At 38.2% G+C, this 21,603-nt stretch overlaps 1 long non-coding RNA gene across 1 annotated transcript; it reads right to left on the bottom strand.

The window, feature by feature from the left end:
* Positions 1–7,414: 7,414 nt before the first annotated feature.
* LOC116444679 lies at positions 7,415–20,820 on the bottom strand. Its single transcript, XR_004240442.1, has 4 exons — positions 20,651–20,820; positions 18,970–19,181; positions 17,664–17,772; positions 7,415–10,040 (listed from the first exon to the last, which is right to left on the bottom strand). It is a non-coding gene; the product is annotated as an uncharacterized LOC116444679 (long non-coding RNA).
* Positions 20,821–21,603: the final 783 nt, after the last annotated feature.

Genomic DNA, 21,603 nt, shown 5'->3' with positions numbered 1-21,603 from the left:
AAGCTCAGTTGAGGCAAGAGAGCATCCTGAGACAGTATTTCCAAGCCTGATGATGGCTTTGGGGAAGTTCTCTTTAAGCTGAATGATTTTTTTTTTTTAATATTGCTTGATTAACATTGCTATTCACAAATGACCTAGAAATGCTGTGGGAGCGTTGCTCTAGTGATTTATTTGAACAGACCATTTTTACAAGACCTTTGTTGTTTTATTTTGAAGCTGAGCGTTTTCCACCGTGGGGAAAAATCTCAGTAGTTACCTAACTGTTGAGTTTCTACTGTAACAGCAAAAAAGAGCAAAAAAATTGCCAATTGCTCTTTCAGCAAAAAATCAGTGGAAAACGTCAAAGGAAGATTTCCATATGGAGGTTACTTGGAAGTTGAATCACAAGTCGTCATTCTGCATTGTGGGTTGTAAGAATCAGACATAAACTACTTATTCTACAGTGATCTTTCTAGGAGGCATTTACAAGGAGGAATAAATCCAAACCCTCAAATGAAAAAAAATGTACTTACAGCAATTAATCAATCTTTAATAGCTGTCCTGCTATTTAATATCATGTTTGAGGAGACTCACCATGGCTTTGTGGATAAACACTTGTTAAACACAGTTTGCTTCTTCTTTCAAACAATTAGGTTTCAAATGCAGTCAGAGTGTTTAATTTCCCAAGAAGCATTTCCATTTGTTTGTACAACGATTTACTCCTCTATCCTATTTCTGCATATTTTTAAAATAAAACATTTTTTTCTTTTTTGTTTTCTCAGTTTTGGGAATGATATTATGTAGAAGAGAACACTGTTAGGAATTTCTCTCTGGCTATGCATCACCTTTTCATTTCTTAATTTCTAATGACACAAAGCATTATGTCATACATGTAAGTAATATTGTCAGAATAGCCAACTGAAAGCTTGTGTGGGATTTTTTTTTCATTAATTACTGCTATATAAGGGCTCCTGTTTTAAATAGAAAGTAATACTGGTACAAAGAAAGTACCAGTAGCATGTTCTAAACATGTTGTTCAGAGAAGTACAAGAGAACTCAGGTGAAGAAAGTGAGTAGTTGTGAATAGATGAATCAAAATACAATTGAAAAAAGGGACAAGTTGTTGGTTGGATGAGGCTGATGTTGGCCTTGACACACAGAAATATATTATTAATTTTATTATCAAACTTTTTTAAAACAACCTTTAATTAGAGGACTGAAAGAAAGCCTTTACTCCTCAGTTAAACCATAAATGCTATGTTGAACATACACTTTAATAGGAAGAAGTGAACAGTTGCATACATGGAGAAAGCTGTTGCTGAAAAAGGGACTAAATCTTGTGGTACATGTTTATTTCTGAATTTCCTTGAGCACAGCTGAAACTCCTTCTCAGAGCAAAATGATCCATAATTCCTATTGGACACGGGATTTCTGTTAGGGGCTACCTAAAGGGCAAATGCATTAGTTTGTAAATGTCACACCGCTGCAGACTTGGAGAAAGAGAATTAAGCTCTGAGAACAAAGCTTTCCTAATGCCACATGACACGAAGCTCAACAAAGAATATCTTGACAGGTAGGGGGTAGAGGAGGGAAAATCCCATAGCCTGTCTGTCTCAGCAGGAGCACGCAAGAAATGTAGCATGAGGCTTACAGGGAAAAGTACAGAAAGTCTGAAAACTGTGTGCTATACAAACTATATACTGCCTAACACACATTGTTTGTGTTAATTCCTTAGCTCCTTTAGCACAGGGTCTTGCATCAGATCCCTGAGAAATATCTCCTCATTTGCAGCAGTATCTGCCACGCAGAAGTGTGAGACTGCACGAAGATAATTTAATCCGTCAGCAAATTCTGCTGTCGCTCAGTCAATTCAAGTGATAATTCTGCATTCATCTAATGTCAATCTGTCACAAATTAAAGATTATAGGAATGGAATTTTGTGGGTGAGAGCAGAGAGAAGGAACTTTGCTTAGCAAAGACATGCCTCAGAGTTGCATTTAGGGAAAAAAAAAATATGGATTAGCTTGGGAAAAAAAATGCCTTAGCTTCTTCATATCACTTTTAAGAATCCATTTTTTTGTGTGTGTTTCAAGTAATGTAGACTTTGCTTCAATGGTTGCTCTACAGAGCCTTTTCCTTCCATCATCTCAGACTGCATAAAGCTGTAGTGCTTCAGCCAAAGATTCTATATATACCCTGTATTATGTATTCCGACTGCTCAGACATTCTGTCCTTTGAAGCTTAGTTATATTCCAAAAATCAGTTTTGAAATTGTATAAGAGAAGCCACACAGCACTTTCACTCTTATGATTGACTCTATTGACTTTCAACTACTCTAAGTACTCATATAAAGAAACCTAAAAAGTTATGACTTTTGGATTGGTTCAAACACTAAAGGATTTCTTACATTTTTTGTACATCAGTCAGCATTTTTGTATCACTGCTGAAACATACATCTTTGTGTTTTGATGATAAAATGCCATTGGTATGGTTACAACATCTTTAAAAAAAAAATTAAATATCTATCAGTAATTTGTGTGCCTGCGTAAGACTTTTAATGCCAAAAACTCCCAGGCATGACTGTTGTCTTTCCTCCCTCTGTATTCCTGGCTGCACACCATAAACATAACCTGGAGCTTTAGTCTCTTTGTTGCAAACAGAGAATGGCCCTCAAATTGGCTAGCATAAATGTGGAGAGAAAGTTTGGGAAAGTGAGGGAGATGCCATGCAGTTTATCATGACCGTCAGTGACTAAGAGCTGGAAGAACCACAACACTTCAGACATTTTCACACTTATCGAGAGAAACCGCTGGAAAACGTGATAATGAACAGATAATCAGCTGCAGCTTCGTGAAACTTCCCCATTTTCGAATATTCCCTATTTCGCTGCCCTATAGCACAAGTCTGACTTCACAGTCCATAAAAATATTTCTGCTTGTTTGAGCAGCCTCCATTAGCCTGCGCAGCAGGCAGGTGATAGAAAACCAGAGTTATTATAAAGGTGTTTTTGAGTCTCAGAGGGGCAGTTCACAGCTTTCCAAGCTTCCTCTGCTCCTGCTGTCACACTGCAGTGACTGGGGGCCAAGAGCAGCTCCACGGGTGGGGTCTGCCTCCTGCTAGACAGTCTGTTTAACTTCAATTCATCCCCCACGTGCAGCCTAAGGCAGGGCAGAGCTCCAGGGCAGAGACCAGGCAATAATCATTCTCTTCTAAAAGTACCACCAGGAAGCCAGCCAGCAGGATGTCAAGGGACAATGCATGGCCACAGGTTGGCCTTCTCTCTTTTTGCACCAAAGAGGAGGTTGACATATAGGAGGCCTTTTCCAGTTTTTAATTTCCAGTAGGTATATTGTTAGGAAGCTGAGAGCTTCTTCTGTTAACAAAAAACCACTGGTTTTTAAGCATTAACTTCATTCCATTTGAGGATTGAGAGACCTCCAGATTTCCTTCTGAAAATGTGAGGATAAAAGGGCATTTCAATTCTATCTTGCTCCCTAACCCTCTGTTTCTTCTATTAGTCTGGGAGTATCTATTACAATTATTTACAGAAAGGTATTGTTTGTCTGATGAATGATACGGATTGCATCACCCTTTCATGTTCATGAAAGAAATTCTTGTTACACTGCTGTATTTTAATGGCTCTCTCTGCTGCTGCTGCTGCTGTTTTATAGGCAGTGGCTTAGGAATAGAATGTAGTAGGAGAGAAGATTAAATTTAGCATGGTTCTCCTGCAGATATACACTGGCAACTTGTCTATCATACTTTGTTTGTGTGGAATTGCCACTATGGATGTGACAGTCTGTCACCATACAACCTGCCTGAAAACTTTGCGTGTCCCGCTGCTGTAGTGTTCACTCACACCATCTTTTCTCCCTGAAGCCTGGGTTTGGTGCATCTATAAAAGAGCACTGTACAGAATAAATAAAGGAATATGTTGTACAGGTTTAACATTTTATAATTTTCCTTGGGCAGCTTGCAGAGCATGACTCCTCCCAAATACAGGAGCCACAGGTAGTGATTTAACTGAGTGGTTTTAGAAAGGGAGCACATTTTGAATGGAAAGTAAACCAGGGGAAACATTGTTAATTTTTAAACTCTTTGTGGTGAAGTATTGCCCATTTTTGTGTGTTCGTGTGTGCATGCACACACCAATTTAATTTGCTGTGTTTGGATTAGTGGATAATTCCAATTATCTGGTATCCAGGTACTGACTGATGTTGTGCCCATGTTATCAAAAGCCAGGGTTGCAGCTATCTTAAGCAGACATAATTCCTGACAAAGCACTTCCCTTCAGTGGAGTTCCAGGTGGTTGAAGGACTTTTCAAAATGAGTCAGTCACTCAGTGAAATAAGGTCTGTTTAATGTGAGTCATTTTGGCCTCGATACCTTCTGGTCATGGTTTGCCAAATTAGTTTGAAAATCCTAGAAATAAGCAAGTATGTTTTAGACTAACTTTTCTGGACTTCTTCACCATCAATGGCAAGTAAAAGGGACTTCAGAAAGTGAGTTAGATGAGCTTTTTTAGTGAAGTTTGTTGTGTACTCTGACACCAGTCAAGGCAAGGAGTGACTCGTAGACCTTCACAGCATCATACTGCATAACCAGAGAACTAAATACACCCTAATTTGATGCCATGAACAGCATCACTCTGATTAATCCTAGATGGATTTGTCACATTAAAGCAATAGAAGGTAACTTATTAGAAATGTAAGTAGAGATTTTAAGAGCTCTGCCAAAAGTAATTAAGGAAAGTCATGTTCTTCAAATATGAAAGTAAAAAATTGAATCTTACCCTGTTGCTTTGGCATAAAATATACTCCTAGGTGGTAGTTTGTGGGGGTTTTTTTTTCCATTTCTTTCATAGATTTTATTCAAAAGAAAAGTGATCCATTGATTAGGAGAGGACCTTCATAATAGCTTTCTTTCCTCATGCTCTAACTGTTCCTGCCTGAATTGAGCTCCCACATCCTTATTTGTGTTGTCAGTAGCACAGATTTGTTCTAACTCATCCCATCACTTTGTCACTCTCTGATGTTTTGTTTAAAAAACTCTTTTATTTGTTATTGTAATCGACTCATTCTCAGAACTCGTAATAAAGAGGAACATTTGATAATGTTGTGCTTATTCAGAAAATAGATATGATCTAAAAAAACATGGCTCTGGTTTTAAGGGGAAAACAACCCAACAGTGAACAAAAGCAAACTGTTCCTAAAGGAATGCATGACTGAGAGGACCATTTGATGATCTCAGGCTTACTTAGCAAATAGAGACTGTTTTGAACTCAACACCCAATGGCTACACAAGTAGGGTTATTAGATATTGACAGCAAAACATTGCTGTTTGCTTCTGTTTCTTGCTTTTCACCTTGTTTTTAAGGTGTCCGTAGATACAGAAGGTTGCCTGAAGATAGCAAAGGCTTTGAAACAACAAGTACTGAATGCATGAAGGTACCAGCTGAGGTCATCTAAATAACTTCAAAGTGACAGCCAAGAAATATTTATTCAAATCACATTAGCTTTACACAAAATCTTACTCAATAGCAAGCACTGCGTATTTCTGAGAATGGAAGTATTTTCCATTAATTAGGAGTTCTCAAAAAATGTATCATGAAATACAAACCACATGCCATTAATCTTCACTTGGGGATAAAGAACAACTCTGATAATATCTGTGCTCATTAAATTTTTCATTCCAAATAGTGTTTATCATACAAATCTCTTGCATCATGAGATTGCTTTTTTCAGATGAGCAGACAGAAAAATTCCCTCTCCAAGGAAAAACTCTCCAACTATTGCTCTTTTTTCATGCAGCAGTTAGATGAAATGGAGAAACAAGATTCCACATGCTTGAAGGAAGTTTCTAATCTGTCAGGATGCCAGAGGAAAATGTACTTCTTCGAGTAAATAATATGAAAAAGAGCAATTGTCTACAGAGGACAAAATGAGAAAACCAGCCATTCTATCTTGTAGCTCATGACTGATAGTAATAGGTTCTATACTCAGCTAATCTTTCTGTAGGACACTAAAGCGCTAACCAAAGGAACACTGCTCATATGATTAATGAAATGCAGTATTTCTTTACAATAAACCTTTTCTGTGTTACCCTCTGTTTTCTCTTGGAAGTCAGTTGCAGTGAACAGATGGTGAGTGGGTCCATGATAAGGCTTTCATGACTATTGTATAAGTATTTAATCTCTTAAAACAAATAAGTTCCAGCATAAATCCTCAAGGCAATACACATAAATAGAAATACACATAAACACACAAATATATTTATATAAAAGAACACATATAAATACATGTAGAAATATATATCAAATCAAATATGCATGTTCAAGAAGTTTGTGTAGAATGTAATGGAGAAAAAGTCTGTAGAGTTTCACAGAAATCCTACTAAAATGTGCAAATAGCAATAATGCTGAATATGTTTTTATGTGATTTTTTAAAATCATTCTTCAGAATCTTGCTATGCACATTCAGCAACTTATTACATTCTACATGAAGGTCAACAAAAGAAGATAAAAGGAGTAATTTGTTGCTTGATTATTTTTAATTTTTTTTTTACATTTCTTTTTAAGTTTTTAAAATATTTTAAGGAAAGATATAGGACTTTCTTACAAATATATATCTGCTTTTTGATTCTCCACTGCTATGATCTAATGACTTTTGCTAAAATATCTAGAATTGATATTAAAATTAATATTTAAATTTAATCTCTAGCACCATTAAAGTCATCAATTTCAAGCAACACAAAGGGTTGGAACTGTCACGACTATAGCTGAGCAAATAATTGGATATATTAGTCACAAATTATTGTTTCAATAGATCTTTGAGTGAGTCACTATGACAGCCCTACTTGTAATAATCCATGCTAATTCAATTTGTTTGCACTGGAAAGTGATTATTTTTCAGACAAATCCTTCATGTATATGGATGATATATGAATATCCCAGTTTCAGCTAAAGCTGTACTGCAGTTCAGGTATTTTCATAATTCCTTTTGGAGCTGCTGGTTCTCTGCTTTTCAGGCTTCAGAAACCACAACTGCACTATTGCCAGCCATTAATTAAATGAAGGCTTTTTCATTTGCTGCAAGGTAACTTAGACACTGCCAAAGTGAAGAGAAGAGCTGCACCAATTTCTGCAAGCACAAGCAAACTGTGGCTTCAGATATCAGCATGGCTTTCCAGGTGCCAAAAGGACTGCTTCTCCTTAACACAGGTTTTAAAAGACCTGGTATAAATTTCATCTCCATGAAACTTACCTGCTTTGTAAGAATACCCTTTATAATATTGTAGAATCATGAAATCATAGAATCACAGAACGGTTTGGGTTGGAAGGAGTCTTAAAGACCATCTCATTCCAACCCCCTGACGTGAGCAGGGACACCTTCCACTTGGCCAGGTTTCTCAGAACCTCATCCAACCTGGCCTTTAACGCTTCAGGGATGGGGCATCTTTTGTCATACTTTGTTTCTGTTCAGAAAATTGTAAAGAATATTTTTCTTGATGCAGTTTCGTGAAACACAAGTGTTGCATTACAAATAGAAATTGGGATAATTTTCTAAGCATCTTATCTTCAAAAGCATTCTACCATCTTCTGTGTTAAACTCACCACAAAAAGTGATTGGGTAAACACAGTCTACCTGAAAATAGGTATTGGTTTTAAACTAAAAATATTTTATTTCTGTTTTTCTAAGATCAATTATTAATAATGCAGCTTCCTATCCTCTTAAACAGAGAGAAAGCAGAAGTCAAAAGCTATGAAAAAGCAACATTTACACTTTTTGAGCATGAAAAAGTAAAAGGCTCCTTCTTTTACTGACTGGTCTGTATTATGATTATGTTCACGATTGATACATTAAACCTGTTCACAGGCATTGTAGAAGTAGCTATTATTTATAGAGTTTTGATCCTAAAAAGTCATTACTTTATGCTTTATTGAAGATGCTTTAGTTCAAAATTGTCTTATAAAACTTTTTTATGGACTCATAAAATAGCAGTAAAAACATTCCTCTCAGTATAACCTGCTAAACTGAAAAAAATTTTTAAAGCAAAAATAATTTTTAAGGTTTGAGTTAGTGAAAAAACAAACAAAACAAAAACAAAACCAAGAAAACTTTTATGCATAGGACTGTGCTGGAACATTCTGTGTTTCCAGGATATAAGGCACCCAAAAGCTAGGCAACACTGCATATGCACTTTTCCTAAAAATTTCAAGGAGATAATTCAAGGCTTAATAACATAATTTAATGTTCTCAAAGACATTCCTAATCTCTATTTTACCTATCTTATCACTTATTAGCATTTCACAAAATAAATTATACTCCATCTTTGCCCAGGTTTGGGGTTGTCGTTTGACAGTGTAATTCCACCATTCTCCTTTTTTTCTATTTTTTAAGAAAAAAAAAAGACATTTGCTGCCAAAGGATTTTCCTAATTCCTCCTTTTTCCACATAAATCCTTTTCTTACATGTCTGGGAATTACTATCAGTATAGGTTTACCTCTGAATAGGGACATTGATGAGGGTAGTAATAGCAAGAATAATGAGTAAAAGGCTAATGAGAGGAAGGATCACTACCCAGAGAGTATTTCACAGTTTGAAAATATTGTTCAGATGTTGAACTAGTTCCATCTTCAGAATAAATTTTTCTTTTTCACTGTTATTACATCAGGGAGCTTTATCCCTGATGAGATATTTTTATGTCTTAGTTAATAAAGCTTCATGGCTCTCCTTTCAGGTATCTATAGTAACTTCTCCTTCCCACAGACATAAATCATCTCCAGCTTTATCTCCCCTTTTATTTACATTGTCAGGAACACTTGTTTTGTAATTTTGCAGCGTCACTTTAAATGTTGCATCATGACTTTAAAGGATGAAGCAATTTCTGAGCATTGGATACAAAGTTGTTCCTATAAAGAACTTGCATTTTTTTTCTTGGCTCTCCCATACCACTTGTTTTTTAAGAACAGTGGATGAGGAGGCATCAAGGGGACAGAAAAGGGGGTGTTTAGAGCTTTATGTGTAATTTAAGACCTTTGCAATGCTGCAGCAACCATAGCCTCCAAAAGGACAGAGATATGAAGGGACAGGAGCATCTTCCCCATGAGAGGCTGAGGGAGCTGGAACAGATCAGCCTGGAGGAGAAAAGGCTCAGGGGACCTTATCAATATCTAATGGAGCAAAGGAGACAGACACAGATTCTTCTCATTGGTGCCCAGTGACAGGCCAAGAGGCAAGGGGCACAAACTGAAATCCAGACAGTTCCTTCTGAAACATAACAAAAACCTGTTCTGCTGTGAGAGGGATCAAACACTGGCACAGATTTTCTGGTCAGTTAGTAGGGTCTCCATCCTTGGAGATATTCAAAACCCAAGAGGACAAGGTCCAGTCTGCTCTAGCTGACTCTGCTTGAACAAGAGATTGGACTAGGCAATCTTCAGAGGTGCCCACCAGCCTCAGCTACTCTGTGATTCTGACATTCCATGGAAGAAAACACTACCCAGGCCACAAATATTTTGCAGAGATGCCCCCGCAGACCTTTTGGCTTTGTCAGTTCTCAGTGCTGATGGGATGAGAGCAGGTGCAGAAGTCTCTTTTCTTTCCTGATCATGGTTTCCTGGCTGCTTCCCCCCAGAGATAAGTAACTGAATCTCCATTCTGTAAGTTCTTATGCCTGTGATAAACTATCAGAGGAGATACTCACTTAAAACCAGCAGTGCCACTGATGCGGTTAGAGCTCAAGCATACACAAAACATGTCTGGAGTATAAGATCTCTAAACAGCTTTTTCTTTTGAGTCCTGTTGGTATTTTTGGTGGTAGAGCTCTCGACCACTGGAATGCAGGAATTACCATCTCACTTCACTGCTCAGCAGCCGTCAGATGACGATAGCACCACCACTCCAGGGAATTCAGCATCACTGCAAGCTTCTGTAACTTCAGCTCTTTGGAAGCTTTGAGTTTCAGGCCAGCCATAAATCTCCAGTCAAACAATCACCATCAGGTGCTGAAGAAACAGGAGAAGGTTTCAAAGGCCCTCTGGTGCCAGGGCATCCGGCACACTGAAAGGAAGGGAGAATGTAGAAAAGCTCAGGGCTTCCTGACATTATTTTAAAAAGCCGTTCAACTGTCAAGCATGAGAGAAGTACGGTATTGTAGCAGCCAGCACTCTCAACTCTCAGGGGAAAGAATATCTCAGTGCTTCATTACATCTCCAGATATACCACTAGCTGAGCCCCCACTAAAATACCTGCCATTCTTAATTTAGTCCTTCAAGCAATCAAAACTGAAAATGATGCAAAAGATACTTTAAAAAAAAAAAAAAAAAAGAGGGAAAAAAAAAGGGTCCATTCATCTATAAAATCATTGATTGTTTCTTTCTGGTTATTAAGTAAAAAGTAATATAAAGTGTTGCAATTGTATGTTAAACATTTTTGGGGATTCATTATAAATGAACTTCCATGAGAGCATCAGATGATTTTGTGATCACCAGATGCCTAAGCAGTGGCTGGAAGCAGTTAACACATCCTACGTGTTGCAGCATTTCAGTACCTTCAGGTACATCAAATAGGAACTGGATCTGGTATTTCATATACCTCAGATAGTCATATCTCAGTTACTGAGCTCTATGGTAAAGGAAGTAAAATATAACCTAAGGAAATTCTGTGGAATGTCAGTCTGGGAACAAGGAAGACTTCTCCAACCACAGTCCTTTGAGTGGTAGTAGTCCTCTTAAATACTACTCATAGGTTTAGTTTCATTTTGGGTGGCAGGGAAAGCTAGATTGCAGACTTTTTCAATATACCATAAAAACGGTATGCTAAAAAAAATATGTTTGGGGCACTAGCCAAGGTCAGATAATAAATTATGGGAAAAATTAAATATAGTGCCCAAATGCAATCCATTTTAGTTACTGGTTCACAAAGGAAGGCTGGCTGGAGGCATGCAGAATTCCCATTATCAGACCACTGGATCATTCTTGGTCTTGTGTGTCACCTCCAGGGAAGATTTAGGCAGAGTAAAGACAGTGCAGTCAGTATTTAACCCATTTAGCTTTGCATGCAGATGGATACAAATATCCCTTTATTATGCCACTTCTCTTAATTGTCATCATATCTGATCACTGGACAACTTGTGGAAGCTAAACTAAAAGGATGAAAGGACTTTTAACTAGCTTTCTTTAACCTAAAAATTTATCCTTTACAGAAAATGAATAACATGCAAGAAGAGTCATGCCAATTGCCAACAAAAATATGTCTTATTTTTCCCCTACAGCTGCAAGCTCTAGCAGAATTTCTTGCATGAAAAAATGTCAGTTTTAAGTTCCAGAACTAGAAAAAATTACTGATTTGGTCCATCTCCTTCAGAGATCATTGCTCTCCTGTTGTAAGGGATTTTCAGAAACAAAAATGATTGTTAGGATGTAACTAAGTCAGTATATTCTCCCTGAAAAGGGAGAAGTCATCAGCTGCTATTTGAGAATTTAAACAACATATCAACTAAGTTGCTTTATTTGCAGTTTTCAGCTTTCCTTCAGCCACTTGCTGCTAACAATCCTGTAAATGTTTGGCATATGTTTGACACTATTAAAAAAAATTTTTTTAAGAAACCCCTCCCCTGAAATATTCCTCTTGATGGTTTATGAATTATTCATTCGTTAAATTGTGACACCCGCATTTAACTGCAAATCCCAAATTAATTGGAAGAACTCCACAACGGTGCTTGTTTTTCTGCTGGGCTGCTTAGCAGTGACGTTAAACTAACTCAGAAGCTTCTTTAAAGGGATCATGACCTGCTTCCAACATCAAAACAATGGAGTAAAACAAAAGCAGCCTGATAGCTGTATGACACTAAGAGTTAAGCCACTCCAGTTCTCCAGGCAATCACACACATGTTCTACTTTAAACGTGCCAGTAGTGCTATTGACTTGCATCACTTAGAGGTACTGAAATATTGTACACATGCTTGAGAGAAATTCTTACCGAGCTTTTTCCTTAAGAATGTGTCCACCCATTTCTACTGACACTCATGGATCAAAATCTGGGCAAATAAGGATGGGAGGTATTGCTAAAAATCCTCACTGCCAGCTGAAAGCAGTGAACACCCACTGCAAAACTTCAATTCTGTTACAGTAGACAGGAACATCTGCTTTGAAAACGAGCTTTTCTGCCCACAAAGGCTACAGAGATGAGTAAAGAATACCCCAGACTTTTTGTTCCACATGCACTTTCCATTATTTATGATCCTAATTCGTTGTGATGTGTCATGTTAATGCAAGGGTATTACTTTCTCTGTGTATAATAGAATCATAAATATTTGTATATAAATTTATATATGTTATACATCTTGTAGGTAGAGGCTTATACTTTCTTAGGTCAAAATGGCACACACATGACCTCTATTTTTTTTTTTTTTTCAAGGTAATATGAAAATATTGGGCAATTTAACTGACTGAAACAACCTCAGTCATGTCCAATTGAATGGCTGCCCACCTCTTCATGTGGAAATAAAAGCTTTTGTTAAAGTACAGATGAATTACTTTACTTAAACCCTGTGAGAAAAAAAAAAAAAAAAAAGGGTATTTTAGCTGTGCATTTGTTTATTAGATCCAGATGTACATTAACTGTCCATAGTCAGTTTTACTAATAAATCATGCCTGAAGGATTTTGTTTTGCAAGATGGCAAGAGAAGAGTGCTGTTGTTTGTTTTGTTGTTGTTGTTGTTGTTTTCTATCACTGTTGATTTATTTGTTTTGTTTTGTTTTGTTTTGTTTTCCATTTAGGACCTCCTGACAACAGTGGTACAATATTTGAGCCGCTTTTAGAACAGAAGTGTGAGCTGCACCAAGAGCCACAGCTGAAACGTCGGCAGCATACAGAACAGAATGTGCAGACCTTGTGCAAGGGAGGACTAAAAATAGATAAAAACCAATCCATACATGGCTCTGCTGTTTTGTTAACACCTACCTAGTAACTGAGACAAAAATGTACTTATGTGTGTTCCTCAGTGCACATGCAAAAGCAGCAGCTTCCCAGCCTGCCTGCAGCTGCATTTAGTAGAAAACCCAAATGTCATCAACTCCTCACTCTTATCCCCTATGCAAGATGAGCCCTTCCAAAGCTCTGCATTTTTCATAGCTTTCCTATAAAGGGAACTCACCTATCCTGCTGTCCCACATAAACCCCAAACAAGATTAGCTATGTTGTCTGAGACATTTGTACATGGAAATACACACTCATTCTGCTTCCTAAAAATGTTAAGGATGCAAGGAATATTATCTCCTGCAAAGTGCTTAAGTGCCTGTTTCAGGGAATTTGCAGTCCTTGTGATAGCAAGAGAGAAGGCTCTGTGACATCTTGCAGAGCTGGGCTTTATGTCATTCTGTTGTAACCTATCTTGTCTTTTCAATGATAAACTTTCTCAGAGGATGGAGTGGGCTTTTCACAGAGAAACACACACACAAAGCCCCTTATGTTTACAGCATTTTTTACACGTATAGCAACATTCCACAAACATCATGTGGTTATACAGAGTACTTCTTACCCAAGTTTATTAAATAAAACCTGACATTTGAGATGCTTAGAAGGTATTATTCCTATTTTGAAACAGACAACAGTGATTTTTCCTAATATACACAATTTTTATGACAACCACTTGTGCTCTAACTGAATTATGGTCCAGAGCTAAAGTCATAATTTTATTGAAACCTTCTCCTGCCCTGGAAACATACTTTTTCTGAACTTTTTGTGATGTATTTACAGCTTTGGAGGTATTTGTTTTCCTTCTCTTTGACTGCTCTTTCAGGCAGACTGTCAGTTTTTCACTCTCTTGCCTCTGTTCTACTGGCACCAGAAATTAATAGGCCACTTAATGAACATGATATATATGGAAGACAATGACTATGACAACAGTTTCTACTGCCCTGCATTTCTCAGCTCCCAAGATTCTTCCTTCACACATGCTGTGTAAAGACTGTTGGAAGTATGGAAGCAAAATCTGAGCAAAGGTGCTTTATTTCTCATTTTCCTTTGTTGAAGGCCTTTATACTTGGACACAACTAATTCCCTAGCATTAAACTGATTTTTACCAGCAGCATTTGACTGCATTGCTGCCATGACATAATGTGAAACTCTGCTTCTAGAGCTGAAATTCGTCCTCGTAATCACGAGTAAAATCTAAGCAGCATCAGCAATGCTGAAGATCTGTATGATCTGTGTAGATCCTGGATGCCCTTGCTTGAATCAGCCATGCCATGCTCACACTGGAAAAAGCCAAAACCTGCCATCACGTGGACTGTTTCATGTACAGAACAGTTGAGGTTTTCCTGTTGATGAGAAAGATGAGTTTTCAGTAAGAGTGGCTCATGTTTCATCATTTTTAATGAGAAACATTAAAACTAAAGAGAACATGAGAGGATAGAGCTGCTTTAGACATAATTTAGGAGCTTTGGTATGGCATAAATTATGGCACATTCAAGTAGTCCGAGGATTAAAGGTTTAATCCAGAATTGCCATAGGACCTGGCCTCACTCCTCTCCGTGACTCTCCTGACAGGATGATGAACTTCCTGAGGAGGAAAAACTCTTCTGAAGGCAGCCTTACAAAAGCCAAATCTTCCCAGAGAGTCATCCCATGACTTCTGCATTGCCATTTTTACAAAGCCCGTCGCACTGGGGGTTAATGGTGAACAAAGTCTTTGCACACAAGCAGCTGTGAGAGAAAGGGAGCTGAGCTGGTTAAACTACAAGTACACCTTGCAGAAAGCGAGCAGCATAAGTGCAGCCTGCTTTTTTATTTAAAAAAAAAAAAGCAAACCCCACAAAACTTTTAAAAAGTTATTGTCATCCAGGTCAATGGGAAATTAAACATATTGCAGAAAGTAAAAGAGTCTGCTTTGCATAAGTTGGCTAAGGATGGAGATAATAATAATACAGAGATATTTTCTGATGGAAAATTCTTCAGTTTTATCTTTTCCTGAGCTCTTTGATTACAACAGTAAAAAGAAATAAAAGTAAGTATATCCACTCACTGAGATAATTTGAAAACAACTATTTTTCCTGAGAAGTAAAACATCCTTCCAGTACACATTTGCAGTCCTGTATTTTAGGACTGTTTCACTGGCTTTTCTATAAATAACAGGTGCTGACTATGCCTGTAGCTTGTGTCAAGCACTCAGATAGGTATAGCCATTAACAGTTTCCCAGGTTGCTTAGGAAGCACGGTTGATATGTCAAACAGGACTTGCTGGTTTCACGCTGTAGAAATAAAAACATGTAGGCAGGGTTAAGAAAACTAAGACTTGCTAGATATCATGTTTGACCCCAACCCTTCTTTGCAAGGCTTTTGACATGTCACTGTTTATCTCCCTACTTCATGCTGCAAGGAAACTTATTTACAGCCTCGTGGCCCTTTGCACCATGTCTCTAAGTACAACATATAAATTTATGTGCATTCCAGGAATCTCTGTGCATCTAGAGAAATCCACACGGAACTTTCCATGCCCTTATTCCATCACATTTTTACATGAGCACATGGCTTTTAGAACAGATCCTGCTCATAATTTGGGGCCCTCCTTCTTCTCTGATCCAGCCATCAGATGGATTTTTCATTAATAGGGCCCTAAGACTTTACACTTGACTTTGGAAAAAGAGCAGGCACCAGTGCCAAGTTTTGAACTGTGCAGTTATTGCGATGCAGTTTGTTGTGTTACACACATTCAAATACATAATTCTGGGAGAAACCTGTGCCCAGATCCAAAACTGGGCCTCTGTGGGCAGCAGGCTTTACTGTGCATGTGGCAGCACCAGTCCTGGGCACGTTGTTGTGGATAATTGATGGCTCAGGGCTGATATTTCAGTGTGCTGGAAGTGGAAATGCTGGGGCATTTCTTCACCCAAATAAGTAGTGAGTTATGATGCATGCATGCCTTGGCAGAGTGCCTTAGTTTTAGTCATTTAGCACAAAAAAACCCTTCCTTTTTGTCTAAGGTTTCATTCAACTGCCTTCTAGCTCCCTTTATGGTAACATATTCTTACCCATCAACACCCAGCCTTAACAGAAAGGAACATTTCCATATCAGAAATTAATTTCAATTAACTTCATTCGCTGTGATTCAAAGATAGCAGGAAAATGGGGAATACTGCCAAGTGACTATCACTAACCCCTTGAAATGTCATTACACCTTCCATCACAGGATCTTTGGGCCTCATTAGGAACTCCAGTAAAGCCTATGATCAAGTGCATCACGTGCTCATGAAGCACTGATGGTCATCTTTGCCATTAAGTAGGCACTGATACACCTCTGTGGAAACCCTGTCCTCTATAGTCTCAGAGTAACAGACAAATTTTCTGACAGAAGAAACCTGAAATACAGAGAGTTAAGAAACACACAGGAAATCCTTTGACACAGCCAAGATAATTCCTACCATGCAGTTACCTTGCATTTCTTTCCTCAACGCTAAACTGGTTTTTATAAATGAATTCTACTTGAATAGAGTTAAAAAGCTTTCTCCAGGGTTGATATACCACTTATCTTAGAGGCTGGTCTGTGCAGTGCCTGACGCATGGGACATCATGAGATAAATAAACACATGGATGATAAACTAGGAGGAAGGTCTATATCTCCTATTAGGTACCTAGTAGAGCTGTGCCTGGGTCTTGTGTTGGAACTGGCCGATCTTCTGCAATTATTTTCTGACAAAACCATTCAAACAAACCCTTCTCTCCTCTGCATTTTGAAAAAAGGGCTGAACTGCCACCCACCAAATCTGAAATTGTCAAATCATAAGAGGTTTGGGCATTACACATTAAAACTTGCACCAACCTGTCAGTGCTTTGAAATGCAGCCCCAGAGGGACCATTCCCAGAAGTGAGTCAACATCCTGAATGTCCTTGGAGATGGTAGAGAGCCAACCAATGCTAGCTGTGGTGATGGTTTATTTCACATACACTCCAGAACTTGCCGGCAGCAAGGCCAAAACCATGGACTTGTTTAATTCAACCTTTATTATCTGTTTATCATTATAAGCAGTTACAAGATATGCATCATTGCAGCATCTGGACACACTTTGCAATGACATGGACTGGAGCTGCATCCACTGGCACTGTTAATAGCACTAAGAATTTGTTGTATTCCCACATTGTTTCTATTGTCTTGTACACAATCTGAAACCCCTGCAAAGAGAGACTTCGTCACAAGGAGCTTAAAGGATGGACAAGCAAATTTTTCCAAGTGGTACAACAAGGCATCATTGAGTTTAGCCCTAGTTTTTTGGGGGTTTTTTCAGACTTTTAGCATTAATAAAAGCACAATTCATACTAATGAATTTACTCTGTGAAGACCAAGGACAATAACAGACTCAGCCTTTGCATAAAGCTGAGAATGGAACAATTCTTTTAACACAGCACTGATTCCCCAAAAGAAAACCATATGTCAGGCATCAGGAGTATCTGTCTGTAATGTATATTCTTTTTGAGTAGACACATCTTGATATATGCAACTAATGGATATTTCACTTTACCTCCAGGAATTGCAGTTTATGTTTCTGAGTAACTCCTGAGTTACACATATTCTGAAAACTATGAAATAATACTGCCTGCAGCCATGGCAGTGTGGAGCTCTGAAATCAAATGTCCACTGTTCCTAGATCACTAAGATCTAATTTCATTATTTTATTGAAAACTTACATCAGGACTTCTAGTGTTTTCCAGTTAATACGGTGGATGCTCTACATGAAGCATTTCAGAGAGCTGGTATGGTTGATTCAGGCTGGGAAGGCAAAGCCAAGATGCTGTTCTGTGGTAGAAAGAGAAGTAAAAGAGAAGTAAAAGGGACGTGACCAACTGTCAGATTTAAGATTTCAAGGCTGAAGTTAGGCAGCAGAGGTGAAGTCTTTCTGAACATATTTTAAAACTTCTGTTGAAGGGAACAGTTTTATCAGATTTCATTGTTTCATGATGTGTGATGTCACTAGAAATTTCGGATGTGAGTATAAAGTGATTCCTTTAAATTTAGAGAATAACTTTTTCCTTATGCATTAGCTATTTTTGACTGGATATCATCCTGGACTACACACATTCCTGGACATTCTTACATCCCAGTAAAACATTTGTGCGTTGCAATTTTAAAACCTCACATACAGCAGGATTTCACTGCTAAGGTTCACTTGCTGTCCTTAGAAAGCACTTAAATGTGTTCCTTTTAAATATATTGGTATTTCTCACAACTCCCTTTAAGCCAAAACAAATAGTATCTTTAGATTAAAAAGCAAAACAAGATTCAAACCTTCTGTGGTTTTCCTTAACTCACAAGAATCTAAAAAAAGGATAGTGGAATTAAGCCAATCCATAAGATCTGCTTTTGTCCTGTAAATTTTCCAGCTAATATCATGAATTGCAAATGGAAAGCTGATCTTGGAGGCTGAACATCCTGAAAGAGACAACTAGCAATAAAGTGGAAAAGACAGGCGTTATCTGCAAAAATACTGTGTTCAGATTTCCAGGAGTCTGTTCACAAAGAACAAAAGTCTCGAAAGCAGGTGATTTGGACCAGCCTGACTCTCTGGGGATATCCAACAGGGCTGGTGTGTCCACCATAGGTTTGCTGTGCCTGTGTGTACAAGGAACAGTCAGTTCTTCCGAGCCCTGGCATCCAGGCATCCCCCACTGCCAGAAAAGGCTCCTGTTGCAATGTGGATTGCATCAAAAGGTCCAAAGTGGGTCTCGCCACTGATCTTTCAAGCTGTGAAGCTGCATTTCTCCTCTCTCCATACTATTAGCTCAGATGCTAATGATGCACAGAAGTGAATCTGTGCCCCAGGATTCCTCTAATCCTTTACACTGGGCTGTGTTGTAAAAGCAGTGCAGCAATTAATAAATAGAGGTTTGGGGCTGCTTCTTCTGTTAGGTGCAGAAGAAGTTCCTGTTTATCTCCTACTGAAAACAAATTCCTAAACACCTGTAGAAGTGTTTGGAGAGACATGGATTATCTCACCTGTTGTACTACTTGTTAGATACAAGGCTTGGGTTTTTGACTTGCTTTTAAAAATAGTAAGAAATAGCTGGTTTTTTCCTTATTTTCATTGCTGCTTGAATCATAGGAATAAAAAATCACAGGAAATAATTTGTGAAGAAGGTGAGAAGACTGTCCTTTTTAGTACAGCTCTTTTCTCATTGCAGACACATGCAGCTGAACCTCTTCATACTCTGCTTAAGAAAAAAAAAGGATGTGCATCAGTTATATAAAACTGATATCCACAACAGAAAACCTCATGTGTGCTTAGGACAAATCTTGTCAGTAATGTCTACCTGAGAACAACAGGAAGAAAAGTGAAATGGATGTGAAAAGTCCAAGTGCTTTACATCACATAACATCAACAGACACACACAGGTACTCACAAACATGTACAACCACATGAGACTTTCAAAGCACAGTTAAACAAGCATTATTTTGCATAACCTAAGCAAAATTTCTGGATGTATTCTGCTTTCCAGAAATCCAGCTGACTCTGGTATTTTGTTAGTGGGTAGTGACTGCAAGCAGGGGATTTGAGTATATATTTATTTATGTACAACCATGTCATCTGCTGGATGCTTCATTATTTTTCTGGCGAATTGAATTGAATGGAAAGAATAAAATGCATGAATGAATGTATGACCTGTCACTGTTTTATTTTCCTCACGGTGAAAAAAACCAGGCAGTGACACAGAAATCCTCACCCACATCATGTCAATGTCCTACTTTAGTCTTACTGTTGCCAGTATGTCCCCAGTGCTAACATTTTTCTGAAAAATGGACTAAGCTGAAATAGCTCTTTTCATATTTACATATTTATAATTTTATAATTTTTATTTTATAATTGCAATCTTTTCTTATAAAACGTACTCTAAGAATTGTTTGTGTGGCTTATTAAAGCCATGTTTTGCTTACAACATTTTGCAAGAGTTCAAGGTTACACAGTGCATTCTTCTTTCCTCCTTTTTAAGGAGGTGGTGTAATTTGGGGAAGCAACATAGGCCCCATTTGAAGCCTGGGTTGCTATGGCAAATTCACATTTTGATTCAATGGTATTGTAAATAATAACATGGAATTTTGTGCAAATAGCTAAAATGAAGGTTAAACAAACCTCTCAAATACCCTTAACTTGGGGCAAGATGCTTTTTTTCTGTCAAGCCTCACAATTCCCAAGACCTCTTCCTGTACAGCATCCATGTGCATTTTTAACTACATTTTCACGCTGTTGGTTGTTCTGAACCTCTTGACTCATGGACAGTTTCTGGATAAACAGCACAGGAAGATTCTTTGGCCTTGTTGAAGATGAGTTTTATGAAGAGGAAGGTTCCAGACACCATCCAAAATAGCTGAATACTTTCAGGTACTACCTAATATCTGAGTAGACAGTCAGCTCTCCCTGACACATGATACAGATGAGTGCTGAGGGTTGAAGAAAACTCTCCAAACCCCATCAGCTCCAGTAAAACCTGAGCTGCTATCAACATAGGCAGCCTGATTCATCTCTTTATGGATTTATCAGTCTGGACAAGCACATGGCTCTTTGGTCTTGCCCCCAGTCTGATGTAGCACTAGAGGGGTCTTTGTCTTCCAAACTGAGAGGAGACTTGTGGTGTTTAAAAAACAATTAGCAATAACAAAAGACATATCCCAGGGCACTCACTTATTTGCTCTTCTTGCACCAGAGGTCAGCTTGTTTCAACAAGCATATTTTCTTTGTTTCCTTGTCAATGTTTAGCACATATCAGGGAGAACAATGATGGTTTGCAGAGAGCGTTGTATCCAAAGAATAATGAAAAGATGTGAATTGTGGCAGAGGAAACATCAATATACTCTGAAGAAAGAACAGACCATACTAATTACTATTGCCCTGCCTGCAAGGTAGCAGAGGAGTGGACAAAAATTTGGCTGTGAAAAAATTTGGCTACAGGTCTTCACTGCATTCACCACTGTGGGATCTTATGCTCCTTATGAATTTCTGCTTTTTTATTTAACAGATGAAATGTAGACAAGGAGGAAATATTCTTTTTTCTAAAACACAAAGGTATCAAGTTACCAACAGATTATAGGAATAAAACTGGCAAATCAAATGCAAACAAAACCGATTCTAAATTAGCAGAAAAATGAATTAGCTTATCTAATTTACCCAATTTCCAAAGCTAAGATCACCTCATGCCCTTCTGTGTAGCAGAAGATTGAGACTGAAGGGCTCTTTTCAGGATGCAATGCCAGGAAGCACTAGGCTACACTCTTTGCTCTGTCTGCTTTTCTCTCTTATCTCACTTTTTCTCTGTCTTTTGGGCTCCTATTCCCACCAGGGACCCAGAGCCGCAGGGGCTTTGTCATCCCAAGAGCAGCCTCCTGGGGAAAGCCAGGAGGAATGGGCTGGAGGCAAAGCTCGACCTCCCACCTCCTCCCATCTGGCCGCATCTGAGCTGCCCTGAGATCCTGCTCCTTCACAGAGATTTCCCAGGATAAATAAACAATGCAGATATTGGCAACAGAGCTGCAGAGACGGTGGTAGCTCAGAATTTCTGTCTTTTGGGAATGATGCTATTTTTAGACCTGTGTTTAAGGTATGCCAGAATTAAACATTATATTTAATTTCCATACATC

This window comes from Corvus moneduloides, chromosome 5, assembly GCF_009650955.1.
Source record: "Corvus moneduloides isolate bCorMon1 chromosome 5, bCorMon1.pri, whole genome shotgun sequence".
Taxonomy (NCBI): Eukaryota; Metazoa; Chordata; class Aves; order Passeriformes; family Corvidae; genus Corvus; species Corvus moneduloides.
The sequence above is the reverse complement of the archived record's forward strand: the minus strand, read 5'-3'. Positions and strand labels throughout refer to the sequence as shown.